Raw genomic sequence first — 7,302 nt, 5'->3', positions numbered from 1 at the left:
GCTATCAGGTTAGTAGCACTAGTCCTAGGAACCCACTGTTTTCTATTGACAGGGATGTGGTGTTTGGGTCTAGGTTGATGATGAGAAGGACTAGGATAGCCATACAACTTAAAGCAGAATGGTTTTATGTGGCCAAATTTTCCACAGTAATGACATCTCCATCTTTGGTGTTTTCCTTTATGTTATCTTTCCTTATGATGTTGTGACACATGATGTGACATCTTTGGTTTGCTACCAGTGTGACTACACTCGGGTTTGGATTCATTGAACCCAAGGCCAGACTTGTCTCCTGCCATTTTTCCAGTCTGGAGGATTTTGTCTAAGGTGTCAGATCCACTGTTTAGCATTCTAACATACTTTGTCATCTCATCCAGTTTGGAGTTCAAGAACACTGCTTCAATCTTCAACTTAGAGATGGTTTCCAAGTGTTCTGTCTTCTCATCCTCTAGTTGAGTTATCAATTTCTTCTGATTTTCCACTTGTTGACACACTTCTTCACTTCTGTAACACAACTTTCTGTAGGTAGTGGATAACTCATCAAAGGTTACTTCATCATCACTTGAGTCTTCATCAGAACCCCATATTTCAGTCAAGGCAGTCAGAAGATTGGTAGACTCTCCTTCTGTTTCACTTTCATCGGACCAAGTAGCAGCAAGACTCTTCTTCTGTTTCTTGAGGTAGGTCCCATATTCATCTCTAATGTGTCCATACCCATCACATTCATGGCACTGAACTCCTTTTACTTGTTTGGACTTTTCATCAGATCTTGTTCTTCTTCCAGCATCATTGGACCTACAGATGTCAAATGAGTTGTTCTTGACATTAGACTTAGACCTTACATCCATATTTTTCAGGAGTTTGTTGAACTGTCTCCCCAGTAATGCTACATTATTTGCCAGATCTTCATCAATATCTTGACCACTTTCTTCCTCTTTCTCTTCAGTGTTTGACATCAAGGCTATGCTTTTAACTTTCTTTTCAGATCTATCACTCATTCCCAACTCAAATGTTTGGAGGGATCCAATTAGCTCATCCACTCTCATATTGCAGATGTCTTGAGATTCTTCTATGGTTATCACTTTCATGGCAAATCTCTTGGGAAGTGACCTGAGAATTTTCCTCACTAGTTTTTCATCTGACATCTTCTCACCCATGGCTCCTGAGAGTCAGGAATATTTTCATCTTCTTTCATCCTCTTTCATCCTCAAATTTCATAGTACCTGAGAGTCAAGGATATTCATATGAAAGTCATGAATATTTTCATCTTCTTTCATCCTCAAATTTTCAAACTTGGTATTAAGCAGCTGCAATCTAGACATCTTTACTCTAGAGGTACCTTCATGAGTGGTTTTGAGAATATTCCAAGTATCTTTAGCCAGCTCACAGTTGTTCACCAGTCTGAAGATGTTCTTATCAACCCCCATTGAATATAGAATTTAATGCTTTAGAGTTTCCAAGGGCTAGTTCATCCTCCTCCTTGGTCCATTGTTCCTCAGCCTTCTTATCAGTTGTAACTTCTCCATCCTTAGTAATAACTGGATGTTCCTAGCCTTTTAGAACAACCTTCCAAGCCTTATTATCCAAAGATTTCAGGAAGGCTACCATTCGAGGTTTCCAGTAGTCATAGTTAGATCCATCCAGAATTGGTGGTCTGTGAACAGATCCTCCGTCTCTATCCATAGTACCAGAAAGTAACATCCCAAGATCTCACCCAAAACCAGAGTAGGATGCCTACTCTGATACCAATTGAAATTCTGATATCAGATATGAGATGTCGAAGGTTATGTCACGATACTAATATCTGAACAATATAAACAGGATAAAAGATAAAGAACAATAATACAAGTGACATAAGCAATTATTAACCTAGTTCGGTGCAAACACACCTACGTCTGGGGGCTACCAAGCAAGGAAGGAAATCCACTAAATATAATTAGTTTAAAGACTCTCAGTAAACAACTTCAAGTTACAATCTTTTCACCTAATCTCTACCAGTGTGACTTCTATCTAAGAACTCTTAGATAAGAGATCCTACTCACTCCCCCTCAATCACAGCAGTGATGTAAAAACAAATATTACAATAAAAGAAGACACTCTTCAAGAACACATACTTGATCTTTCTTAAAAGCTTCGACCAAGTAAACACACACTCATGCTTCAAAGCTTAGAGTGGACAAATTACAACTCAAAAGTCAGTCCAATTCAATTATCAATGGATGAATGAATGGCTCACAATACACACGCTCACACAAGACTAAAACCCTTATTCTCTCTCACTATTTTGTTCGTTATTTCTTGTGTGTTAAAACCAGGTTTTCCATGCCCTTTATATAGAATCGTTTGACTGGGCTTGGACATCATAAAACCCTAAAACTATTTTCCATTCGTATCTTCTTATGACAGCTGATCATATCTTGTTGGAAAATAAATCAATCTGGTTTTAATTACTGATTGAGTGGCGCGTTCAATCTTCACATCAATCACACATAGATTAGCATAAAAAGCGCAATCACAAAATACATAACATTCAGACTGAATGTTCTGTATACAGATGTCTTGACATCGGGTCTGGCATCTTAGTTAAATCCTGCACAACCATATTTTAAACACCCAGCAGGAACATGTTATCTCATGTCAAGACAACACTTGTGACAACTTGTGAAAACTCTAGGTTTTACCAAAATTGATGCCAACACATAGAACCAACAATTTGGATTTGTAATGATAGATTTATGCATTTTTGAAGTTGGGAAAAATTACTTGTTCAATGGTATAGGTCAAAAATGACCTATAATGTAACCTCATATCACATGCTCATAAAAGTTGATTTAGTTCCCACTCTAAACATCAAAGTTGAAGTAGACATCTTTAATTTGATTGTGCAACTTGGAAATATTTCATATCATAAAAATTGAGCAAGTTATGGCCTTGGGAAGTTGAATTTCAAATTAGGGTTTAGACAAAATGACCTATAATGTTTCAACGTCGAAAATGATTTTCCAAGAAACACTAGCTCTAGGTCTCAACATTAAAGTTGTTTAGAATGTCATTTAGAGTAAGTTTTCTCTTGGAATCATTTTCATATGGTGAAAATTGTAGGAGATAGGGTCTAGGGAGACCCAGTTTTGATCAGATGAATTCATCTGGCCAACCACCATCAACCAACTTGCTAACCTTTAATTATTTGGACTTTCTTGGCTCATGGTAGATCATATATGCATAAGATGATAAATTTTTAAGTATCCCTTGAGAAATTTGATCAATTGGTGGGATAGCTTGTTGGAGAAGTTACTCAAGATACCCAATCAAACTAGGGTTTCCAAGGCAAATCACCCTCAAACTCTTGAAGAAAACTTGATCAATATAACATGTAGTAATCAATGGAACTCATATATGATGCTCATAACCTTTCTTGGATCAATTCATGGTTGTGCTCTTTGACATGAGGGTCTCAAACCCTAGATATGAACTTGATAGATCAATGGAGATCATGCCTTACCTACAAAAAGAGTTAGGCAAATGCAAAGACATATTTTTGGTATTTTGGTTTGTAAAATGATGATATACAAGTATGATACAATCACATGGTGCTTGGTGATCTCTCCCAAAATAAACCTAATGAAAGAGGGGTAAGGAGGATGCCAAGGTATGATCCCAATGCTAATGCTTATGATGAAATTGCATGAGGGATCTTAGGGTCAAAATTGAGGTCTTACAGCGGCCCCTAATTAAGGACATTCTAACTGAGGAGGCGAATGTTAAAATCTTCATGTCGACTCAGTAGAATGGGCTTAAATAACAACATATAGAAACAAATTTTGGTCCCTAAGAGACCTCATGATGCATATGATATAAATGTAAAAGTTAATACTCTGTGGGGAAATATTGCCACAAAGGAAAAGAAATCAGAGAGACCAAAAATTCATAGGAGTATGATGTATTCCATAAGGAAAAATCACTGGGGAGACAGAGACTCAGGGGGATAAAGGAGTTGTGCGTAGGCCAGGCTACGACTTAAAACTACTGGGGGATTCGAGGAATTCCATACAAACATGGAAAAGACTCAGCCGGGGAACAACAACATCTGCAGGGGGATACAAGTAAGTCAGGATAAAATTGAAGTACTCGAATCATGCAGGAAAAGCGATTTCACAAAGGAAATACGCACTCAACTCAACTGGTGAAGAAATAAACTTCAACACAGGAGAACCAGAAATCTATTATCTACTACCTGTTACTCGGTAAGGAGATAATAGAGATCTGACAAAGATAACACCTGTCATCGGTTAAGATGAACATATCAAAGATGACTCGCTGGGAAATGCCAGGAGGGAGTATTCATTCCCGGTTACTGGGTAAGAATAACCTACTGGGGAAAACTGCAGAAAATAGGATTTACAACTACCAGTTACTGGGCAGAAGACCAAAGGTGAGAATATCCGTCATCGGTTAGGATGAACATATCAAGGATAAACTGAACAGGGAAGAAAATTCTTCATCGGTTAAGATGACCATATCAAGGATAAACTTGCCTGGGACTGTCAAGGAGGATACCCGTCATCGGTTAAGATGAATATGTCAAGGATAAACCAACTGAACAAAAAGTAGGAATTACATCTATCGAATGCTGGATAGAAGACCACCAAAGAGAAAATTCGTCACCGATTAAGATGAACATATCATGGATAGACTCTGCGAGGAGAAAATAGGAATTACATCTATCCTTTATTGGATAGATACCATCAAAGAGAAAATATGTCACGGGTTAGGGTGAACATATAAAGGATTAACTCTGCGAAGGGGACAAAAGCAGGATTTACAACTACCAGTTACTGGGTAGAAGACCGCAAAGAGAAGGAAACCCGTCATCAGTTAGGATGAACATATCAAGGATTAACTCTTTGGGGAACAAGAATAGGGATTACAACTACCTTTTACTGGGTAGAATACCAAAGGTGAGAATATCTGTCATCGGTTAGGATGAACATATCAAGGATAAACTCAGGAAAGGGAGAGAAAGTTATCTGTCATCGGTTAGGATGAACATATCAAGGATATACTTTCTGGGGAATCAGGAACAAATGAATCCACTAGGAACTCCACTGCTGGGAAAATAGGGGTACTTATGTCGGGTATTGGGCAAGAAGTAACAAACTGCAAACATTGAAGAATATTACCAGTTACTGGGTAATAAGCTCTTAGAAGACTCAAAGCATCTATCTAGGTAAGAGCTAGAAAGAGACAACTAATCGAGACCCGACCCAATGAGGACATAACTCAAGGGGAGTGATTCCATCCAGATAATCAACTAGGAAAGAAACTGAAGTAATAATCATCCACAAGGAACAACTCAGTGGGGAATCGGAGAAAGGTTAAAGTCTTTCTGCCTAAGAGGCTGACACTCTACGATTGAGGGAGGACAGACACCGAACTCATATGGGGATAAAGTACCGCCATACAAAGAATGAGAATCTCAAATCGACAAATCAATTAAATATGATGGTGCCAATATGCAATTATGAAATCATATGAATGTATATGTATATATATGTAAATGATGATTATGCTGACAAAACGATCACAAAGGATACAAAGATATCGCAAAGAATTTGAATCATCGGTACAATCCTTGGTCATTCCACAAAAAGAGGGAGACAATTGTTGGAGAAAAGAGAAATCACAAACCAAAGGCTCAAATCTAGCCGAGGGAGGAGATCTGCTGAGGAGAGGCGAAGTTATCGATTCTGCATGGAATTTTAGGTCAACGCCATATTAAATGGGAGACAACCATACAAAAGATAAAACATAAAACAGCCGCTCAAAAACCAGGAGGAAACTCTGACTGGGAGCAAGTCGGATGGCGACTGGTGGGGAAACCAATGTGATCCACTGGGGAAAACATCTTACTCTGCTGAAGAAACATGAACCCTGTTGGGGAATACAGAAATATTGTCGGGGAATTAACACGCCGCAAGGTACTGAATCAACCAACTTAGTTGGGGAAAAGCATCGGAACTCTGCTAGGGAACAAACACTTCGCAGGGGAACCAAATCAACACAGACAACTAGGGACACCCGAAGGGTTAACTGCTTGGGGAACCTCTGATGTTTAGCACTTAAGGACTTGCTGCTCTTTGAAGTGCTGTTGATACTTCCTTTTTAATTGCTTTGAAAACTTCTTATTTTTATATGTTTTAAGAAAAAGGATTTTGATTTACAAATTTAAATTTCCAAAATGATCATAATAAAATTTAAACTATTGGTTGAAGTAAATAAGAATAAAAACAATTGGATAAAAGCTCAACTTTATTTAATGGGATGGTAGTCTGTAAATGACAAGACTCCATAGATTTTTACAAAGTTGAAAATGGTAATTTACATGGAAAAGGGTAACATTGAATACAAATGATCCTTAATACTTCTACCAACTCTTGATATCCACTATGCTCTTGACCACTGCTGGGATGATGAATCAACGTCAACCCTTGTGCTCAACAAAGTCTTTCCAAAATATGGACGATCAGTAAACTGCAGTTACTTGCCATAATCCCTAATTTTTGCATAAGTTTCCCCAAGGTGGGATACTCAACTTATCAGGATTTTTTTTTTTTGTTTTTCTGTCTCTAATTTTTCCTGGACCGTCCTTTTGGGTTTTCAATCCACAGAGACACTCATTTTTGTCTAGGCCGCCCTTTCGGGTTTTCAACTTAGCGAGCTCTTCTTTTCTTTTTAGGCGAAGTATTTCTTGACTGCATCTGTGTTCACAAGACGAGTGAACTCTTCACCGTCCATAGTTGTAAGAATCAAAGCACCGCCTGAAAAGGCTTTTTCAACAACATATGAGCATTCATAATTAGGAGTCCATTTTCCCCTAGAATCTGTTTTGAACAACAGGATCTTCTTGAGCACAAGGTCACCTTCTCTAAACACACGAGGTTTGACCTTCTTATCAAAAGCTTTATTCATCCTCTGCATATATAACTGACCATGACACAAGGCAGTTAATCTCTTCTCTTCAATTAAATTCAGCTGGTCAAACCTAGTCTGACACCATTCAGCTTCAGTCAACTTGGGTTCCATGAGCACACGCAATGAAGGAATCTCAACCTCTACGGGGAGCACTGCTTCCATACCATATACAAGAGAAAAAGGGGTTGCCCCTGTTGAAGTGCGGACGTATGTACGATACCCATGCAAAGCAAACAGGAGCCTCTCATGCCAATCTTTATACGTGACAACCATCTTCTGAATAATCTTCTTAATGTTCTTATTCACAGCTTCAACAACCCCATTCATCTTAGG

Source organism: Lathyrus oleraceus, chromosome 6 (genome assembly GCF_024323335.1).
Source record: "Lathyrus oleraceus cultivar Zhongwan6 chromosome 6, CAAS_Psat_ZW6_1.0, whole genome shotgun sequence".
NCBI lineage: Eukaryota > Viridiplantae > Streptophyta > Magnoliopsida > Fabales > Fabaceae > Lathyrus > Lathyrus oleraceus.
This window is presented reverse-complemented; position numbering follows the sequence as displayed.